We start from the raw sequence: 23775 nt of genomic DNA on the forward strand, positions 1-23775 counted from the left end.
CACACACACACACACATACACATATATATATATATATATATATATATATATATATATATACACAGTAAAATAGTATATGTGTTTTGCAGAAGACATGGGTAAATGTTAGAATGTCCAGATTAAAATAAATTACTAATTACCCTGCCCAGCTAGAGATTATCATTGTTAAAATGTGCCTATCATTTCTACCTTTTTCCTCTCTTAAGCAATGATTCCAAGTCTACATAATGAATAATCTGTTTTCTTCTGCTTTCCCATCTGTAAATGCAGTTAATCAATTGCCTTCATCACAAATTTGCAAGGATAAAATGTGAAAATCTTTAGAGCAGTGACTGGTCTTAACTAACATGTTCAGGTCAAACAATGAATTTTTTTTCAAACCAGTTATGTTTCAGTTACTGCTATAAGCCAAGGATAGCTAACAGAAATACAATGTGAAAATATCTACATTAAAAAAGAAGAAAGACCTAAAGAGTAAGGTAAACAATCTAACTTTAAATCTCAAAAAACTAAAAGGAGAGCAAACTAAGCCCAAAGTTACAAGATGGGTGGGAATAATAAGGATTAGAGCATAAATAAATAAAATACAGAATAGAAAAACAAAAGAGTGAAACTAGGAGTTTTCTGAAAGTTTTTTTTTGTTTGTTGTTTGTTTGTTTGTTTGTTTTTAAGATTTTATTTATTTATTTGACAGAGAGAGAGAGATCACAAGCAGGCAGAGAGGCAGGCAGAGAGAGGGGAGGAAGCAGGCTCCCCGCAGAGCAGAGAGCCCGATGCGGGGCTCGATCCCAGGACCCTGAGATCATGACCTGAGCCGAAGGCAGCGGCTTAACCACTGAGCCACCCAGGCGCCCCTTGTTTTTGTTTTTTAATAAAAGTAAAAAACCTGAGGTAGGCTAATTAAGGAAGAAAGAGAGAAGACAAAATCAAAAATGAAAGAGGAAACATTAAAAATTATGTCAGAAATTAAAAATATCATAGAGAACTGTTATAAACAAGTATATGTCAATAAATTTGACTATCTAGAGGAAATGGATACATTCTTAGAAAAATATTACCTATCAGAATTGAATCAAGAAAAAACAGAAACCCTGAATAGACCAATAACAAGTAAGGAGATTGAATAAGTAAGCAAAACTTCTCAACAAAGAAAAGTCCAGTACCATATGGCTTCCCAAGCAAATTCTACCAAATATTTAAAAATTAGTACCAATACTTCTTAAACTCTCCCAAAAATAGAAGAGGGAATACTTCTAAACTCTCTTTATGAGGCCAGTGTTCCTTTGATATCCAAGCCAGAGAAAGGCACCTCCAGAAAGCACAGCTACAGACCAATATCCTTGATCAATCAGACCCCAAAATCATCAATGAACTATTAGCAAACCAAATTCAATGACACATTAAAAGGATTATACACCGTGACCAACTAGGATTTATCTCTGCAACACGAGGATGGTTCAATATATGCAAATCAATCAACATGATCAACCATGTTAAGATAGTGAAAGAATAAAATTATATGATCATCTCAAAAGGTTAAAAAAAAAAAAGTTTGACGATACCTAACACCCTTTCATGATACAAACGCTCAACAAATAAGGTATAAAAGAGAGTTAAGTCAACACGTTAAAGGCTATATATGAAAAGCCCATACCTAATATGATACTCAAGAGGGTTAAAACTGACGGCATTTTACCTAAGATCTGGAATAAGTCAAACATATTCACTCTTGCCACTTCTGTTCAACATGTTCTGGAAGTCCTAGGCAGAACAATTAGTCAAGTAAAATAAATAAAAACATGTCCAAATTGGAAAAAAAAGTAATCTCTCTTCACAGATGGCATGATCTCATTTGCAACAAAAACACTGTTAGAACTAAAAAATAAATTCAATACAGTTAAACAATACAAAATGAACATACAGAAATCATTTGTATCTCTACATACTTAACAATGAACTATAGAAAAATAAAATTAAGAAAATAATACCATTTACAACTACATCAAAAAGAACAAAATATTTGGGAATAAACTTAACCAAGAAGGTGAAAAATATGTTTAAAATAAATGCAAGTAAATGGAAAGATATTTCATATTCCTGGATTGGAAGAATTAATATTGTTTAAATGCCCATACTTGCCAAAGTGATCTATAAATTCAGTGTAATCTCTATCAATATTTCACCAGAATTTTTTATACAAAGATAACAATTAATCCTAAAATTCATATGCAACCCCAGAGACTCCAAATACTCAAAGAAATCTTGAGAAAGAATAATGCTGGAGGTATTATGGCTCTGGAATGAAAACAGACATATAGATCAATAGAACAGAATAAAAACCCAGAAATAACAACACACATATATGGCCAACCACTCCTTCACAAAGGTGCCAAAATACACAAAAAGGAAAGGATATTTTCTTCAGTAAATGATGTTGAGAAAGTCACATATAAGCATGCAGAAAAATGAAATTGGACCCTTATCTTACACTATATTAAAAAATAAGCTCAAATACATTAAATGCTTAAACATGTCGACCTGAAACTGTAAAACTCCTAGAAGAAAACATGGAGGAATAACTTCTTGACATTGATCTTTTCTGTTATTTCTTTGATGTGACATCAAAAGCATAAGAAACAAAGCAAAAAATAGACAAGTGGGACTATGTCAACCTAAAAAGCTCTGCCTAGAAAAGGGAACAATCCAGAAAATGAGAAGACAACTTATGAAATGTGAGAAAATTTTCCCAAGCTGTATCTGATGAAGAGTTAATATCTGTAATATATAAGGAGCTTCTACCATTCAATAGCAACAACACAGCCCAATTACAAAAATGAACAAAGGAACTCAATAGACATTTCTCCAAAGACATGCAAGTACTCAACAGGCACTGGAATACATCCTTAACGTTTCTAATCATCAGGAAAATGCAAATCAAAATCACAATGAGATATCCCCTCAACAGCAGTTAGAATGACTATTTTCAAAACACAAAAAAAAGTGTTGGCAAAGATATGGACAAGAGACAAACATTGTATACTGCTAGTGGGAATATAAATTTGTGCAACCACTATGGAAACCAGTATAGAGATTCTTCTGAAAATTAAAAATAGAATTACCATATGATCCACCACTCCCACATCTATGTATATTAGCATTGCAAATGAAATCATGATCTTGAAGAGATCTCTGTACCCCCATGTTCATTATTTACAATAGCCAAGAGATGGAAACAACTTAAATGTCAATCTCCAGCTGAATGGAAGAAGAAAATGTGGTGTATATATCCACTGGAATATCATTCAGTCTAAAAAGAAGGAAACCCTACCATTTGTAACAACATGGGTGAACCTAGAAGATATTACTCCAAGTGAAATAAGTCAGACACAAAGGAACAAATATTACATGATACCACTTATATGAAGAGTGTAAAGTAGACTCATAGAAGCAGGGCGTAGAGTGGAATGATGGTTGGCAGGGACTGGAGGGAAGGGAAAATGGGAAGGTATTAATCAGGGGGTGTAAAGTTTCAGTTATATGAGATAAAAATGAATCCTAGAGATTTACTGTACAGAATACTGCCTATAGCTCAAAATACTACATTGTCTACTGAAAAACTTGTGAAGATGGTAGATCTTTGGATAAATACTCCTATCACACACACCATAATAATAATGAACAAAGAGCGTAGAAGGAAACTTTTGGAGGTGACAGATATGTTTACAGTGTAGATTTTGATGATAGTTTCATGGATGTTTACTTTTCTCCAAACTCATCAAATTGTATACATTAAATTTATATAGCTTCTTATGTGTCAATCATACCTCAATAAATAATTAAAAGAAGAAGTATAATATATGTCATAACTTTAAGCCAATTATATAACCTTAACTTTTTTTTTTTTAACCAACCACATAAAAAAAGTAGAATGAATCAGGTAAAAAAGTATAGTAATATATTTTATTTAAATAAACATATCCACAATATTATCATTTAGCACCCCACAAATATGATCATTATTAACATATTTGACATGCTTTTATACCAAACATTCAAATTTTGGTGTGTATTTTATACTAACAGTACATCCTAATAGGGAGTAATCACATTTTTAAGTGCTTGATAGCCTCATGTGGGTAACTGTTGTAGTCTTAGGTAGCAAAACTAGCCACTGATGATAAAGCACAAAAGGAAACAGATACTGACCCCATCTTAAAAGCAAATCCTGCAGAAAATAAAAAAATAAAAAAAAAAAAACATGAAACTGAAATAGGGTAACGTGAACAGTAATCAGGAAAATGGAGACAGGTATTTCTTTAGCTTAGACAAGGAATCTCTGACAAGGCAGCTAGCCCTTACAATGAGATTTGAATAATTTAAAAAAAGAAAAAATGGGAGAAGAAAAGACCCGATTAAACACAAATCTACTGCCATTTTCCTGAAGGAAAAGCAAACAAACAAACAAACCAAAGGGGAAATAACCCAGTCAGGTTGGTTGAAATCGGCTAGAGGAGGAACTAGAAAGTAGATGAGGTGAGGAGAAATACTGAATGTAGGTCAATAGAGCCTTAGCCCCCAAGATAGGATACTTGGGCTTTATTCAGTTTGCCATGAGGTTACAGAGGGACATGTGCAAGGGGCCGACAGGACCTGCTCTGTGATTTAGGAAGACACTACTGGTTTTGAAGAATGAGTGAGCTGCAGGGTCAGAATGTGGAAAAAGTGAGTGGCTTAAACAATAATTTATTTTCTTATAATTCTGGAAACTAGAATTCTGACATTAAGGTAATGACAGGTTGATTTCTTCTGATAGACTCTTTCCTTGGCTTGGAGATGGCCATCTTTATCTGGTGTCTCCACATGGTCTCTCTGTGCCTATCCCCTAAAGTCCTCTTATAAGGACACCAGTCATACTGGATTAGAAACCACTCATAAGACTTCATTTTATTCAATACTTCTTTGAAGGAAGGTACTATCTCAAAATATGGTTATACCCTTAAGTACTGAAGGCTACAACTTGAACTTATGAATTTAGAGAGAGACACGAAACAGTCCATAGCAAGCATCACTAAATATTTCAAAGGTGTTCTGTGGACCAGAATTTGGGTATTCCAATAAAAGATGTTATCCTGACTTCCCAATCAAGTTGTCTTATGAACCATCTCCCAAATACACTCTTTGTTCACCCACACATGCACCATCTCTTTCCAATAACTTACCAAAATGCTATTATATTTCAAGTCCCAACTCATGTTCTACAACTCTTCTTAGCAAGATTTGGGTTGAGAACTAAATTTATCAAAACCCACAGCACATTGCTTCCTCCTTCACTTCTCTTCCTTTACCCCCTTCCTTTTTTTCTTCCTATTTTTATCTCTTCTCTTTCACCCCATTCTACCCTTTCTTCCCTCTCACTGCCACTTTCACACTCTATATTATGAAAGTTTTCCTGAGTTTATAGACATTACTTATCAATTATAAAATAGTTCTCCTAAAAATAATATAGTTACTACATGTGATCCATCTTCTCAAAAAGTTTATGTTACTTACCAAATGACTATAAGCTCCCTGAGAAAAATACATGCATGGCTTTTCTTTGTATCTCACATAGTGATATGCTCAATATGGTGACAACTGCTTTATTTTTATGGACATACTATTTAAAATAATTGTTTTGGTGATAGTAAGAATAGCAATAGAAATCTTTCAATTACAATCTTTTCTCCATAAAATTTGCTATTACACCAACTGGGAGCTGGTACATTTGTTTAAATTCTGCTCACACACCAATGGTCAATTATGTAGCAAGCTATCTTATCCTAAGTTATTGTGTTCCTCTCTCTTGTTCAGAATCCTACTGAAACCAAAGCTCATATACTCCTCCAGCAATGCAATTTTCTTTTTATCCTAACTCCCTGCAAAGCACCATAGCAGTCTGAGCCATAATTATATTTATCATAATGTCTACCTTAGCTCTTATCTCCCTTCCAAGATTGTCAGGTCTTGAGGGTCTGACCTAAGTTCTAGGTATCTTTATATCCATTACTGGAAGAAATATTTATTGTTAAATGAATAAATACAAAATAACCACTTGAGCATTTTCTGTTTTCATATACACTCATACATTGTTAGAAGCCCTTAAAAAGGTACAGTTTTGAAATAAATGGTAGGAGAGTTTTTACCTTGTTTAATATAATGAGAAAGAGAAAGAATAAGATCAGGACAGAAATAGCTGACAGTAATAAATATTGACAATAACTGACAATTTAAAAAATACATATCTGCCTAATCAGAGCATAGGGCTGGGAATCAACTGAGAATAATTTGTTACCAGCTCAGCTACTGAATCCTTGAGAGCTGACACACAGGTGAAAGGAGAGAACGGTTATAGAGGTTATTAACACTAATGAGGACTATTTTTTTTAAGTGATGTTTGAAGTGGGGATTTACCAGATCAGGTAATAGAACTGATTGATGTATTAATGGGCTGAATATATCATTCATTTGTTCATTCAAAAATATTTAATGAGTCTATTTTCGTGTGTGGTGTATCTCAATGTGAGAAAGGAATCCATCAAAATCCTTGAGGAGAACACAGGCAGCAACCTCTTCGACCTCAGCCGCAGCAACATCTTCCTAGGAACATCACCAAAAGCAAGGGAAGCAAGGGCAAAAATGAACTATTGGGATTTTATCAAGATCAAAAGCTTTTGCACAGCAAAGGAAACAGTTAATAAAACCAAAAGACAACTGACAGAATGGGAGAAGATATTTGCAAATGACATATCAGATAAAGGGCTAGTGTCCAAAATCTATAAAGAACTTAGCAAACTCAACACCCAAAGAACAAATAATCCAATCAAGAAATGGGCAGAAGACATGAACAGACATTTCTGCAAAGAAGACATCCATCCAAATGGCCAACAGACACATGAAAAAGTGCTGCACATCACTCGGCATCAGGGAAATACAAATCAAAACCACCATGAGATATCACCTCACACCAGTCAGAATGGCTAAAATTAACGAGTCAGGAAATGACAGATGCTGGCGAGGATGCGGAGAAAGGGGAACCCTCCTACACTGTTGGTGGGAATGCAAGCTGGTGCAACCACTCTGGAAAACAGCATGGAGGTTCCTCAAAATGTTGAAAATAGAACTACCCTATGATCCTGCAATTGCACTGCTGGGTATTTACCCTAAAGATACAAACGTAGTGATCCGAAGGGGCACGTGCACCCGAATGTTTATAGCAGCAATGTCTACAATAGCCAAACTATGGAAAGAACCCAGATGTCCATCAACAGACGAATGAATAAAGAAGATGTGGTATATATACACAATGGAATACTATGCAGCCATCAAAAGAAATGAAATCTTGCCATTTGCGACGATGTGGATGGAACTAGAGGATATCATGCTTAGCGAAATAAGTCAATCGGAGAAAGACAACTATCATATGATCTCCCTCATATGAGGGAGAGGAGATGCAACATGGGGAGTTAAGGGGGTAGGAGAAGAGTAAATGAAACAAGATGGAATTGGGAGGGAGACAAACCATAAGTGACTCTTAATCTCACAAAACAAACTGAGGGTTGATGGGGGGAGGGGGGTTGGGAGGGGAGGTGGGGTTATGGATACTGGGGAGGGTATGTGCTATGGTGAGTGCTGTGAAGTGTGTAAACCTGTTGATTCACAGACCTGTACCCCTGGGGATAAAAATATATTATATGTTTATAAAAAATAAAATTAAAAAAAATATTTAATGAGAAAATTTTAGGAGCTAGACACTGGGGATGTGGCAGGGAACAAAAAGATAGGATTTTACCTTCATGAAATTTATATTTGATTGGGGATTGCAGATAACTTAATGAATAAGAACACTGAAAATAAAAGTAATATTAACTTCTACAAAGGAAATAAAAAAGTTGAGTATGTCATCAAAAAAAGGTTATTTGCTGAGATACTCTAAACAGAATCTGGAAATGCTCTCTGAGAAAGGGACATTTATTTGATCTCAAGGATCAAAATAGGGAGTTTCATTAAGATTTGGAAGAATAGTTAAGGTTAAACATCCAACTCTTGATTTTGGCTCAGGTCATGATCTCAGGGTCTGTGTTCAGTACAGAGTCTGCCTGAGTATCTCTGTCTCCCTCTCCCTCTGCAACTCAAACCCCCACCCCCAATAAATAAATAAATAAAACCTTTAAAAATTTTTGGAAGGGGAGAACTGACAGAACAATTATATGACTCCGGCTCTATATGACTGTGAAGCAGTTAAATATTTTTCCATGTGGGAAAAGAAAGTTGTCTTATTAAACACGATCACAGTATGCAGTGCTACGAAAAGGTGATTAAAATCTCAGCAACATACAATATGAAGCTTCAGTTTAGCCCAGAAATCTGCGTCAGTCCAGAAACAATGGATCTAGACTAGGCGTGGTTGGAAGAGGTAGTGGGTCTGTCCTGCATCTCATCCTTCCGGGGCCAGCAGGCTAGATTAAGTGCATTCTTAAGATAATCGTAACAGAGGAGCAAGTGAGTAAACTGAGACAAACCTATTTCAAGGTTATGCCCAATCATGTGTGACAACATCCAGTTGTCTGGAGTCACATCGTTGAGCATAATGTCCAGAATGGAGTACGTGCACTCCTAGAGAGGTCAGGAAGCATTGTGAATATTTCTGAATAATAATATCTACCATGTGAGGGTTGCCTGGCTGGCTCAGTCAGTACAGCATGAGACTCTTGAGTCTTGGTGTCATAAATTTAAGCCTCACATTGGGTGTAGAGATTATTTTAGAAATAGTGAGGGGCACCTGGGTGGCTCAGTGGGTTAAAGCCTCTGCCTTCGGCTTGGGTCATGATCCCAGCGTCCTGGGATCGAGCCCCACATCGGGCTCTCTGCTGGGCGGGGAGCTTGCTTCCCTTCCTCTCTCTCTGACTACTTGTGATCGCTGTCTGTCAAATAAATAAATAAATAAATAAATAAGATCTTAAAAAAAAAATAGTGGAAATGCCTACCAATTAAATGAGAATAAAGGTAAAATTTTGAGGATCTATTAGCACTCAAAGCCAGTCCTTATGTGTCTTTCATCCTGCCTTTACTATTTTACTATTATTTTGCTACACAACATGAATGCATGCTGATATATCCTTACAAGAAGCAGGGAACACTACATAAATCCATAGACACCTTTAGCTGAAGTTTGGGTACATAGGACTCTCCCTAAAGAACTATCCCTTGTTCAGAGTCCTGGGCAGATTATAAAACCTCAGTGATTTCCACCTTCAATCTGAGAACAAACTTCTGCTAAATTAGCCCTTCCAGCAACCTCAACACTTCAAACTGTAACAAGGTTTAAATTGAAACAAAGAAATTCTTTAACCTCTTATATGGGTTAGTTACCATTCACTGTCCATTTGGTGATAAGAAATTAATACTTATTTGAAAAAATATCAATTATCACTGGATTTGAACTGGGAAATGGCTTAGTTTAGGTGGCATTTCACACTACATAAAATCTGTAATTTAATTTATGACATTCTGAATAGTTAATAGTTAGAATATTGAGTATTTTTTGAAGTTTTTTAAAAGATCTTATTTGTTTATTTATTTGACAGAGAAGAGACAGCAAGAGAGGGAACACAAGCAGGGGGATGGGACAGGAGGAAGCAGGCTTCCCACAGAGCAGGGGGCCTGATGTGGGGCTTGATCCCAGGACCCTAGGATCATGACCTGAGCCAAAGGCAGATGCTTAACAACTGTAGGAGCCACCCAGTTTCCCCAATCTTTTGAGGTTTGAAGGCTGCTAATGTGAGACATAAATTTTAAATTTTCATATAAAATAAGTTTATGGCTTTTAAAATTAAGAGTTAACAAATGATGTAATACGTTGGTGACGATGATGTAAAGCTTCAAATATTGCACGATTTCTTAGGGTTTCATTATTTAAGGCTACAAATCTCAAAGAGGTGTTTGTAATCTAATGTTACTAAAAACCCAGGATTCAGGTTTGATATCTTCACAATGAGGCTACCATAAAAAATTAGTAGAATTCATAAGAATATTGTTAAGGTAATTTTAGCTCCGAAGTCAAACTATTCCAAGTCCCTTTGTAGGCGTCCAAACTTGAAAAAGGTAGACAGTTGTAGTACAAATTGAAGTCACAAGAGGGTAGTCTTTCCACAGGAAAATGTTAATGTTTTTTGTTTTCCTGTTCCATCAGCACTTAACACTATTAAATTTCAAATTGTAGAGACTATGTTGATTGAAGTTAGACTTTATGACCTACAATTTTTATAACCACAAGTATTTAAAGCTGTTTTGCTGGAGGGATAATATAATAAAATGAAATAAGTGGGGATAGACCATGATACATTTATAACCATAACACACTATTTCAGTAGTTCGGATTTCTTGCTTAAATAAGTAACATTTATCTAAGTAAATCCATTTTTCAAAGAATGGCATGTTTGTGGAATTTTTTTTTTAATTTTTTTTTTTTTTAAGATTTTATTTATTTATTTGACAGAGAGAAATCACAAGTAGGCAGAGAGGCAAGCAGAGAGAGAGGAGGAAGCAGGCTCCACGCCGAGTGGAAAGCCCGATGTGGGGCTTGAACCCAGGACCTGGGATCATGACCTGAGCCGAAGGCAGCGGCTTAACCCACTGAGCCACCCAGGCGCCCCATGTTTGTGGAATTTTTAAAGAAAAAGCAGATCGTCTCAAATCATACATAGATTCCATTAGTTTGGGTTAACTGTCTTCTTCTCTCTTTAGAACAAATGTACATTTCCCCCCCACTAATTTGCTACGCGACTGGTTTTGTTTTTTATTCTATTTGAGTGCTTGGTTGAAACTATTTACCAGGATCTGTACCAAAAGAAAATGTTTATTCTTTTTTTGCCTTTAAATTTGAGTAGTCCAGTATGTCAAAGCTCTATTGTCCTATAAACTAGGAGATGTTAATTCGCATCCCAGATCTCTTACTAATTAGCCAAGCAGTATAGTTTATGGAAACCAATGTGATTCCACTGATTTCTTCAGTTGTTTTACCTATAAAATGAAGAGCTTGAATATCTATACTTGGAGGTGTTTCCTTTACTTTTTCCTTCCCCATTCTTTCTTCTAACGCTGATTTCTTCACGATTTTACACGGTGAAGAAGATCATAAAAGCAAGAGTTAATTCATGCTGTACCTGATTCGATTCTTTTCTAGATTTGCTTTGATAAGGATATTGTTTTTCCATGAAGCAGATTTAAATGCCAACTGATTTCAAACCAACAGTGTTTAAAAGCCGTTGGTTTATCTTATTTTTCCTCCACTGCTCCTTAAAATTCTCACTCAAAGCATGAAAGAACATAGAATCAGGAATCAGGACTTTAAATCAAAGGTAAAATGAGAGATTAATAACTTTCTTCTTGTCTCAAAAGCCCATCCCAAGAATTGTATGTACTAAAAAGAGTGGAGTAAATTATAATCTGCAATGTTAGCCCCCAGACTTATTTAAATTATGCTCTTAGCACACTAAGCAGTGAATTTCTCTTTATGAAGAAATTGAGTAAGGGGTGCCTGGGTGGCTCAGTGGGTTAAGCCTCTGCCTTCGGTTCAGGTCATGATCTCAGGGTCCTGGGATCGAGCCCCACATTGGTCTCTCTGCTCAGCAGGGAGCCTGCTTCCTCCTCTCTCTCTGCCTACTTGTGATCTCTCTCTCTGGCAAATAAATAAACAAAATCTTTAAAAAAAAGAAAAAAAGAAAGAAAGAAATTGAGTAAGGGGGCCACATGTTGGGATTACCTGGATGTCACTGCCCATGCTCCCTGTTTGCCGAGGATGAAGGCAGCTGTTTCAGGAACTGTCCTCTTCTTCAGCAAGTGTAATATGAACAAAAGATGAGAGACTGACCTTTCCAGCTCTAGGGACATGATTCTTCAGTCAGAGATGTGCAAATAGCCAGGCTTCTTGACTGGAGCTTCAAAACAATATCTCAAACTCAATTCTAATTAGCAATAAAAGAGCTATTTACCTGGAAATGATGTTGTTACACAGGTGTGTTGCTGCTGGAAAAGCCATTCTACACTCAGCTCAACAATGTGCATATGTTCATCTTGTTTGACTTGGTTTATGATTAGATGCAGTAGTGCTGGCAAATAAATTGTTTCCGAAATGTTAACTACCTCATGCAGAAGAATGGTTTGCTATCTTTTTAGTATGTGGGTTTGTTCCATTCATTAGACAATTTCTGTCCTCTAAATTTACTCAAAGACAAAACTGTACAGAATCTCAGTCCCTCACTCTCTGTGCGGATAGAGAAAGAGGAATCAGAGCATAAATACGAATAGGGAGACCCCTTTTTACAAGATGGAAATTTAGCTTCTCTGTTCTCCCTATTCCTCTTATCGCTTAAGGTTAAGGAGGCAGAGAAAAGGAAGTGAGCAGAAGGAATATAGAGATGTGGCACATCAGGCAGGTGGCTAAAGTGATTCTAAGATGCTCTATGGATCTACAGGACCAGAAATAGATGCTAATGGCCAGAGATTTACATAGCTTTGCCACACTGAGAGGAGCGATGTGGGGTAAGGAAACTAGGACAGTAGTTTTTAGCTGTTTTCCTCACCAATAGGCAAAAGGCTAAATAAAGCAGGCAAGGAAGGAAACTAATATATATCTAGTCCAACTATATACCAGGTGCTCTGTCAAAGCCTCAAAATAACCCTGAAAAGTTGATGCCATTAACTCCATTGTTCAAAAGAGGAAACAAAGGCAGAAGAGAACTTGAAAAATTTGCCAAAGTTCTCATTAGTGCCAAAGCATAAAAACCAAAGCATACGTTTTTCCTTTTTTTTTTTTAAGATTTTATTTATTTATTTGACAGAGAGAAATCACAAGTAGGCAGAGAAGCAGGCAGAGAGAGAGGAGGAAGCAGGCTCCCTGCTGAGCAGAAAGCCCGATGTGGGGCTCGAACCCAGGACCTGGGATCATGACCTGAGCCGAAGGCAGCGGCTTAACCCACTGAGCCACCCAGGCGCCCCTCCAAGCATACGTTTTTCAAAGGCCAACTATCTAAAATAGTTTTAAGAACTCTAAGCTGCTTTTTAAAAAAAAAAAAAAAAAAAAGACCCAACCATCCCTTGCTGACCTATTCTCACGATTTCCATACCAGGTTTCTTTGTCTAGAACTCTTCAATGGTATTTTTCTTTTGTTACAGAAAAGAATAAAAAGTTCTTTGTCAACGAAGACCATACCAGAATTAGGGCACCTCAGTTTCAACAAGGTTTCTTTCTCAATAATATATTTCCCTTTTTTTCTTCTTGCCAGGGGAAGTAAAAAATGCTTCATGAATATTCAGAAAGTGAGATGTTCTGATAGCTACTATCACTCACCTATAAAGCAATATTGGATGAAAATAAGGAGTTGGAGCATTCTGAAAATAAGGAAACCATGGAACAAAAGACACCTAATACATTGAATTGGTATTTAAAATGCCCATGGGCCCTTAGCTCAGTTCTCATAAATATATATCAAACTTCAAATCATCTCTGATTAAAATTCTCTGATTTATTAAACATACCTTCATCAAAAATTTAAAAATATTTTAATACATAAGCATTAAAGAAATTTCTGGTCAGAACAGCGAAAATCTGATATTTGCCAGATTCATTTGATATTGCCCTCTTCCCAAAGCAATAAAGAATAATGGTAACAGACAAATAAAAATAAAGCCATTCATAAGATATTGTGTAATGACTAACTGAGCATGTGTCAGAGGAAATGAGAATGAGGAGCAGTCAGCCCTGACCTCTTTCCTTTGCCCGGGGCATCAGAGGGGTATTCTATTTCAATGGCAGTTTATATTCCACTTGGACGTTTTTAGAAAATGCCATTTACATTCTAAGAAAATGAAATAGGTACATTTTCTTTAAAAAAGTATTTTAGTACTTTTAATGAAAACTACAGATATCGGGGCCCCTGGGTGGCTCAATCGGTTAAGCACCTACCTTCAATTCAGGTCGTGATCCCAGGGTCCTGGGATCAAGTACTGCTTTGGGCTCCCTGCTCATCAGGGAGTCTGCTTCTGCCTGGCCCTCTGCTCCTTCCCCCTCTCCTGTGCTCGCTCTCTCTGCTCTTTCTCTCCCTCTCTCAAATAAATAAAATCTTAAAAAAAGCTACCCATGTTGTAGGTAGAATGAACTTGGAAAGTACTGTTCAATTATGAACACAGTTCAGAAGGAGTTGAACTTAATCTTCGGTTCTTCTCCAAAGAACGTTATTTTTGTCCAAAAATTGGGAGGTTATGAGACTCCTTTATATTTAAAAATAAATGACTACCGCGAAAGTACCTCTGTTTCTTGAAATAGTTTAGTATTTTTAAAAAATGAGCTTTGGATTGACTATTTCAAATATACTCATTAAATTAGACTATCACTAAAATGTTTAGTGTTGTTCACTCATAAACACACACACATGAGTTTGGCACTTAACTATTATAGAAGCCTGAGAGCCAACAGATCTTCTGTCTCAGTAAGTGGAGATGTGTGTAATGGAGGGGGCATCAGTTTTCTGTTAAAAATATATTAGTTAGATTCCTTAGCAAAAAATAGAAAAAAAAATAGTGGATGAGATTTCCTCATCCACTGGTTCTCAGCCTTGACTCCATTCAGCATATGAAAAGCTTTTCCTTTCCTTTTTTTTTTTTTTAAGATTTATTTATGTGTGTGTGTGTGTGAGAGAGAGAGAGAGGGAGAGAGAGAGAGATAAAGAGAGAGAGTGAGCATGAGCAGAGAGAGAAGGAGAGGAGAGAGAGAATCTCAGGCAGACTCCCCACTGAGCACAGAGACCCTGAGATCACAGCCCTGAGCTCATGACCTGAGCTGAAATCAAGAGTCAGACATTTAACTGACTGAGCCACGTAGGCACCCCCAATATCTGAAAAGCTTTTTAAAATACTGAGTCCAGGGTCGCCTGGGTGGCTCAGTGGGTTAAAGCCTCTGCCTTCAGCTCAGGTCATGATCTCAAGGTCTTGGGATCAAGCCCCGTATTGGGCTCTCTGCTTAGTGGGGAGCCTGCTTCCTCCTCTCTCTCTCTCTGCCTGCCTCTCTGCCTACTTATGATCTCTGTCTGCCAAATAAATAAAAAATAAATAAAATCTTAAAAAAAAAATACTGAGTCCAGTGTTCCACCCCAAGAAAACCTTGTACACCTTGCCTCTACTATGTTCTGGGATTTAAAAAATCTTGGGTGACCCTAACTTGCAGCCATCATTGAGGGCCACCGCCTAAGTGCTATGTTTTGTGACAATCAAGATTCCTTATTGCCTTCCATGGCACTTGTATTCATCAATTCAAGAGGCTGTAGCAGAAGACCATTTCAGACTCTCCCCATCCATTCCTGTACTATGGAACAATTCTGTCCCATGTTTGGACTGACCAGTGAGTGAGTGACCAAGCTTCTTTGAGTTGGAAGCTTTCAGTTCTGAAAAAAACAGTGAAAGATACAAAATATCTCATTGCCCCCACGCACTACGCAGCATCTGGCCCACCATATCTCTTTCCTTTAATTTTCTGTCCCAGATTTTAGCTTTTATCATAGAATTCCCTACACATTCCTATTGTTTTATTCACCTGCTTATTCATTTGATTGAGTGTTCTCTCTCATGATACAGTATAACCTGTGGGAGTAAGAAGTTTTCTTTCATTTCTTGTTACCTCAACACAATGCCAAGCACAGAACTGACCACCAAGAAAGACATTTGGTTTGTATAAATGAAAGAATGATTATGTGAGAGAGTTGTAAACTGGGAAACACGAAGTAGATGGGTGGTCGTTCCAGAATAGCACCAATTCTGAGTTCCTTCCCATAGGTGCACTTTTTAAATAAGAGTGTGAAACAGTGAAGGATGGGAGGAATTCCTAGGGTAGCCCCTGATGAAATCGGCTGTTCCTATAGCTGGTGTCTCCCCTTGCTATGCACGACTGGGAGGATCATGCTTTAGATTGGATACATGTCCTTTAAACGTACTCTGACTTAAATTGTGGGGGTTTGGGGTTATTATTTCTGCTTTAGGGAAAATTATGAGAAGAAAGGTCAAAATGGAGATCAAGAAATTATCCTATAGTATCTTTCCCAAGCAGTAGGAGAATAGGCTCAGGATTTTCAATAGATACTTCCAAAGGATCAAACTCTGGCAATTATAGTCTAATATCATTGTGCTATTACAGATATTTTTCCAAGGATTTTAAATGACAACAATTTCCACAGTAGAGATATTTATCTTAATATTCCAAAACATAGTATGTGGACAGAATTTAAAAAGCAAATGTATGTATTATTAAGCAGTGGGTATGGATCTATTGTGTGTGCGTGTGTCTGTGTATCAGTGTGTTCCTGTATCCACACACACATATATATACATATAACTTGGTTTTATTTGCTCTATGGAATATTTATAGTATATACACACATATATATGTATGTGTATATAAAATTGTACATATGATGTATATATAATTGTATAATATATGTATGTAATATAATTGTATGGCATGTACTTATATGTGTACATATAAACACACATACATATACACACCATATATAAAATATAAATATAAATGTAAATAAATATGCATGCATATTATAGAAGTCACTCTGCTATACCAGGGATTTTTGCATGCATTTTATGTTTACTCATACAAATGAGGAAACCAAGCTTAAATATACTTAAATATATTGTTTAATGTCAGTTAGCTAATAAGGAGGAGAGTCAGAATATTTATTCAGAGTTCCAATTATAGTCTCATTATAATATCTTAGTTTCTTTCTTCAAAGATTTATAAAGGAAAATGACCTAAAATATAGTTTATTAAGACAGTGTCAGATCTTTTACTGACAGGCACTGGAGATATATAATATTTTACTGTATACCAGTCAACATAGTCCAATTTCCCAGAAATAAATCTAGATGAACAGAGTATTTTTAGGTTTTATCTTATTGGTACAAAGGTATATCCACAAGCAATAAAACAGTTTAAATCTCATGAGGTATTTTTATGTTGCATATCTATTTTATGAGTATGAATTTTATTCATTATAGTAGAATATACAAAGTTTTAAATAAGCCAAGGATTCTTTCTCTTCCAAAGAAAAGTTTCTGCAACTGTGTTAATGATGCCTCACATCGGCAACTGATATATGGAACCTAATGACTTCCTAGAAAAAAATCACTTGTATTTTTCTTAAGTGTTATTTTTGTTACTCTTAATGAAAAAATAAGATAATTGGTGATAATCAGGGATAGGAGAAATGATAATGGAAGGCCAAGAGTGATGACAGAGTTACTATCTGAAATGTAAGTATTTTCTTGTAATGGTGGAGCATCTTTTTGGACAAAATATCATTCTACAAATGGGAAAAAAGCATGAATAAGCTGATAGTTTGGATATTGTGGTTATTCTTTACAAATAAAAGAGAAATACAAATAAATGTATATAATAGCAATGGACTGAAATGACGGGTATAAATCTGTGCTTCAAATAAATGCCTTGCAAAAAATAGACACTCCATACTTCTGCAAAGAAGTAAATTTGGGAGAAAACATCTTCATAGTAGCATCCTTAAGAAAACTTACTTATTCCACCATATCCATAATGTTCATATCCATAATCTCATGAGAATGTTTGATATATAAAGTGTAGAATATTTGCATCCAAAATATAGCACAAAGTGCAAGTTTTTCTATATGAAAAACGATTTTTAAAAATGTCCTTTGTGAATAAACTTCCAAAACCTATTGCTGACCATATTGACTAAAATATGACAAAATTTTGATACAATCTTATACAATTTTCTGTAACCATCCTGTTTTTCTTTCCCGGTCACCTGCTAGTTGAGGTGCTATATGCTAACATGAACAGTACAATGTATTCAGTTGAATTAAATCTGATATATACCCTCACATACATATGTTTGATATGCAAAACCTATGACTAAGTCTCTTCAAGTGTTGAAGTATTGATGGTAGAATCAGAACTCTGTATATTCTTTAGTAATGATGAATAACAAAGAATATAATTTTGATGTCTGATTGCTTGTATTGCTTTCTAACATACCCTGTTATTTCTCAAAAAAAAGATAAGGCAAATAAAGCAAGGAAAATAGGATAGTAATAACATTTTGCATGAAGAAAATTAATCAATCAATCATAAGAATAAGAGGTTTTATAACATCGATTAGGTCATCCTGTCAACCCCTGAGGGCTGGTGTAGGACTGTCACTTGAAATCTCCTTTCTGATTCTTTATCAAAAATAGTTCCCAAAAGTGTCAAATGGAAGAGTATTGCCTCTGATATATTCATGTTCAGTGCTCAGAATAAATGTTATTAATATTTATTGCAGCATAACTTTCATTGTTATCATAGAGAGCATTTGAAAATGTTTTTGTATGATTGCAAATAAGGAAATCAGTCCTTCTAAGGGTATTTATTAGTTGAATAAAAATTCCCTATCTTGAAATCACAAAGGTTTGCTAGAATACTTCTTTGTTTGTTTATTCATTTGTTTAAAGACACATTTCAGACAGTGCAGGCCTCCTTCTACCAGAGATTTTTAAAAAAGTATTAACAATGAAAATCACTTTTAAGAACAAAGAAGTGAAAAATACAAAATTGAGACTCTGTGGACAAAACAGTAAGTCTCTAAAGGCCAAAGTAGGTCATAACAAAGAAAAGGGGGAAAAACTTGACCCAAGGCCTGGTGTCGTTAAATAAAGGTTTTTTGAATGTTCTCAAATGAGAGTATCATGTAGTGATGCTAAACTTAAGACTTTTATTGGCTCAGGCAGGAAACTCTTATGTGTATGAGACTGTGCTTCCCAGGATGTATGACTATCTCGTTTTCCTGTTTTCACACCATTAAATATGACATGGTTCCTGAGTACCACCATGATTCACTTGTGAACCTCTCAGCATTTTCCTTTTAAAAATTCCCTTTCTACTACCTATATGTCATATTTTACTTGCAATTTAAGATGAGATAATTTCATGTTAATTTCAAGTATCTGCTTCATCTTAATATAACTACTGTAATTTTGATGATTTTTAAATCCACACAATTTCCATATTCATCTGAATTTTTTAACTGATGTATACTTTCATTAGTGTAAATGTTCTTCCAAAGTAGTATCTGCATAAAATACGGTTGTGTGTAGTTTATCAAAACATAGACTTATGTAGATAGTCACAGCATAAAATGATCATGGATGATAGCAATTGATTACCTATAAAATGATAATGAAAAATCAATATCAATCAATGGATTGTGAAAACAATCCATATTTAGTTTCAGATTTTCATAAAACATCACCTATTAGGTGGGCTCAATGTTACAGATGAAATAGAGCTGTGTAACTGTGGTACCATTACTCATTATACAGATTGTAGGACATAGACCATTATGTGCCTGTGTGGCCCCTGCAAACTAATGACATGCCAGGCAGCTTACCTAAGGCCATGGGCCTTTCTGGCCTAGTGCATCTTCCCTCCATCTGGGTTATATCAGCAATGAGATTGTAGACTTGCTTGCTAGAGGAACTAAGGCAACATTTGGAAGCCGCAACTACTCACTTAAATGTATATTTATCTCTTATAGTGCTCGCTTCGGCAGCACATATACTAAAAAATGTTTATCTCTTATAGCAATAACCTAAAAATGGTTTTACTTCTATATGCCTTTTTGTAAACTTACAGTGCAAGACAGTATACAGTATGTGTGCACATGTATGTATATATATATATATATACATGTACAAATATGTATATACATATATACACAAATACAAACATACATATAAACACTATATATGTATATATAAAACATACATAATATACATGTAATATGTATATAGTATAAAATAAACAGCAATACAATATATCATATAATTTTTATATTTTCACATGTATTTATAAATTTTTATAATTTTTCTTTACATTTAAATCATTGCAAATGATGGGCGCCTGGGTGGCTCAGTGGGTTAAGGCCGCTGCCTTCGGCTCGGGTCATGATCTCGGGGTCCTGGGATCGAGGCCCGCATCAGGCTCTCTGCTCAGCAGGGAGCCTGCTTCCCTCTCTCTCTCTCTCTCTGCCTGCCTCTCCGTCTACTTGTGATCTCTCTCTGTCAAATAAATAAATAAAATCTTTAAAATAAAATAAAATAAAATAAATCATTGCAAATGAAAGTGAACTTCATTTTGTGGGACACAGAATTTACACACAAAAATTGTTTTATGAAAAAAGTACAGGGGCGCTTGGGGGGCTCAGTGGGTTAAAGCCTCTGCCTTTGGCTCGGGTCATGATTCCAGGGTCCTGGGATTGAGCCCCACATTGGGCTCTCTGCTCAGCGGGGACCCTGCTTCCCTTTCTCTCTGTCTCTCTATCTGCTTGTGATCTCTCTCTCTGTCAAATAAATAAATAAAATATTTTAAAAAAAGAAAAAAGTACAAAATTATTAATACAAAAATAGAAAATAGTATTTCTATAGAATAAGAAATCACAGCAAATTACAATAAAAAAAAACAGGCAAGAAAGACAAACATCAAAAAAATATTCGGGAAAACAACATATTTGTATTAACTTACTGCCTGATATTCATCCATAGTACTGGTTTTTGACCTCAGTATTATTGGCAGCATACTTTTTGATCATGTTATCAGATTACTATGATTTTGCAATACTTTCCACAGAGAAAAGAATGAGAATTGGTGTCTCTTTCAACACAGTTGGTTAAAATTTAGTTTCTATTATTTTGGTTGGGCTGCATAATATATGTGACTTTACAAAGATATACACTTACCAATTGTAGTACTGTACAATTTTATCCTTCACATCCCCCAAATTCTAAAACTTCTATTTTCTGTGACTCCCACAAAAAAAAATGTAAATGTTATGTATATTTCTAATCATCAAAACTGTATTAATTTCCAAGTATAAGAGGAGATAATTTCTATTTGAAATAGACATCGATGAAGTATCCTACTAACCATTGGGTATGTCTAATGACGGGAAGAAATTTTCTCAGACTAGCTTCTGGCTCTTGACTTCTCAAACCTTGTTTCTCCTCTATTATCCACATATTTCAAGTGCTGGATGCCATTGGACATGCTCACATCACAATATGACCTCTAGCCGTGGAATGGTAATGATGAGTTGGCACAGTGAGTGGTAAGAATGTCATTGAAAGTCATTTTTACAGTAGACAAATAGCAATAATAGCTCTACACAAAGTGAGTTTGGATTGTATACATTTATTGCGTTAAACCCAAACTAAATGTATCACCAATTAAATTTCCCCTTTGGATTGCAAAATTTCCAAAGCCACTTTAAAATCATACAGAAAAGATGTGACGAAGGGTAAATCGATTGGAATGTGTTGGAGATCTTAAACAATTGCACTTAAATTAACTTCTTTTTGAAAATTTAATAAGAACATATGGCTTTATAAATATGCTGTTAAAGCCTCCCAGGCTTGGAAAAAGCCTGTGTAAATAAAAGGGGATCCCCGAACTTAAGCTTTATTAGCCCCACAGTGAGCTTGGGCTCTAATTGCAAATGTCAAGGCTTTTAGCATATTGCATATATTGATGCTTTTAAATAAATATGTAACATCTCTTTTAAATATACCAAAGGAATCTAAATATCATGATGATTCAGTACTACCATATTTATTTTTAAAATATATGAACAGGCTTTTCTTTTAGATTCTATATTTATACTGTTTCTCTCCTTGAACTAATTCCCTAGACAATCTTATCCTAAAATTATATATATATATATACATATATATATATATATAGTTGGATATCATTTTGTCAAGGGTTCTCTCATACTTCTTAAACATCAAAAATGTTTATTTTAAATACAAAATACATAATACAAAAATATGTATTGAGATTTTTTTTGTATTGAGATTTTTGTTTATTTTCTGTTTCTGTATGTTTCTATATAGAATATTGCAAAAATTTTTTTCTATAATGAAGTTATAATTATTATGTCTACATGCTTTATCAAAACAAATATAATAGTTATTTTGATAATATTTAAATTTTACAGATGCATCTTTTAATGAGAGAATTCTTTCATAAATCAGTGAGTGAAAATTACTTTTATTTTTTTTTTAAAGATTTTATTTATTTATTTGACAGACAGAGATCAAAAGTAGGCAGAGAGGCAGGCAGAGAGAGAGAGAGAGAAGGAAGCAGGCTCCTTGCTGAGCAGAGAGCCCAATGTGGGGCTCTATCCCAGGATGCTGAGATCAAGACCTGAGCCAAAGGCAGAGGCTTTAACCCACTGAGCCACCCAGGCGCCCCTGAAAGTTATTTTTAGAAGGAATCTCTGTTCAGCTTCCAAACATTTCCTAATTTTTTTTTTAAGATTTAGTTATTTATTTTAGAGATAAAGCAAATGCACGTGTACATGCAATCTGGGGAGAGGCAGTGGGGGAAGGAGAGAATCTCAAACAGACTCCCTGCTGAGCATGGAGCCTGACTTGGGGCTCAATCTCACAATCTTGAGATCATTACCTGAGCTGAAATCAAGAGTTGGTCCCTCAAATGAGCCACCCAAGTGCCCTTACTTTTCTTTTCTATAAATGTAAGCACTGTGAAATCCTCATAATGATCAATATGAGAAGAGAAGAAAGTTTGGTTATAATCATGCCAACGGTTGAACTTTTTCTGAATTATATGGTACATATCACACAATGATCTATTATTTGATTGGTTTGTATATTTTATCAATTATTTTCTCTTTCAAATTCATTAAAGACATCCCAATTTGAGAGATAATTTGTTTCTTAGCTATTCAAGTCATGTCCTTTCTCAGTTTCTTATTTCTGCTAAGTAAACAAGTAACTAACAAGCTTCCTCAGGGCTCACTTGGAAGAGCATGTAACTCTTAAACTTGTCGTCATAAATTTGAGCCCCACGCTGAGTGAGTGTAGAGATTATGTAAATAAATAAGTTCTCTCAAGACTTTCCCACGATTTTTGTTATTCTAATGTTATTTACTTTATTATTTAAAGACAACTTTTTTATGAAGCTAAAAGGATCAACAAAACTCCCATATAATTGAAAGTGGTATATTTTAGAGATCTTTGGATATATTTACATACTTTAGGATAAAAAAAATGTTGGGACATTAAAGCAAAACTGTCATACTCCCCCACTTCTCTATAATACATCTGAATTCTGACATCCAAAATGATCCCATTTCAAATGCCAGGTGTTTCCTTTTATGGAAATATGTGTAAGGAAAAGAAAGACATTAAGCTTTACTGCCGGTTTAGCATACCTTCACTAAAGGGATCTTCTCAGACATCAAATTTTATACTATAGGTTATTTGATGCCCTCAACCATTTTATACCCCAAGGTATAACGTTTGGTATGGTGGGGAACTATGTCCTTTTTTTTTTTTTTTTAATCAATTGTAAAATGTTACGTAGGAGAGAACTGGTGTGATTTCAAATTGCAAGTGTATACTCAAGCAGAACAATTTCACACAAAAAGTACACATCAAAATTGCCGATCTAGATTAGAAACTTTCCACAGTCCTCTTGGAAGCTGCTTCTCAACCATTTTGAATGCTTATATCTTGCTTCCTTTCCATGACTCTTTAGATGATAGACTTAAGCTGATGAAACCCTGAGGTCTGAGCCATCTCTCTCCCAAATCTTTTTTTTTTTTTTTTTTTTTTTTTTTTTTTTTAAAGATTTTATTTATTTAT

General features: G+C 35.2%; 1 long non-coding RNA gene across 1 annotated transcript in view; it reads left to right on the forward strand.

Moving 5' to 3' along the window:
• The first annotated feature begins 399 nt into the window (after positions 1–399).
• LOC125094377 (uncharacterized) overlaps positions 400–23775 on the forward strand; it is a 38646-nt gene continuing 15270 nt past the window's right edge. The window contains exon 1 of the long non-coding RNA XR_007125489.1: positions 400–479. This is a non-coding gene — a long non-coding RNA (uncharacterized LOC125094377). The remainder of the gene's footprint in view (positions 480–23775) is intronic.

This window comes from Lutra lutra, chromosome 2 (assembly GCF_902655055.1).
Source record: "Lutra lutra chromosome 2, mLutLut1.2, whole genome shotgun sequence".
Classification (NCBI taxonomy): Eukaryota; Metazoa; Chordata; class Mammalia; order Carnivora; family Mustelidae; genus Lutra; species Lutra lutra.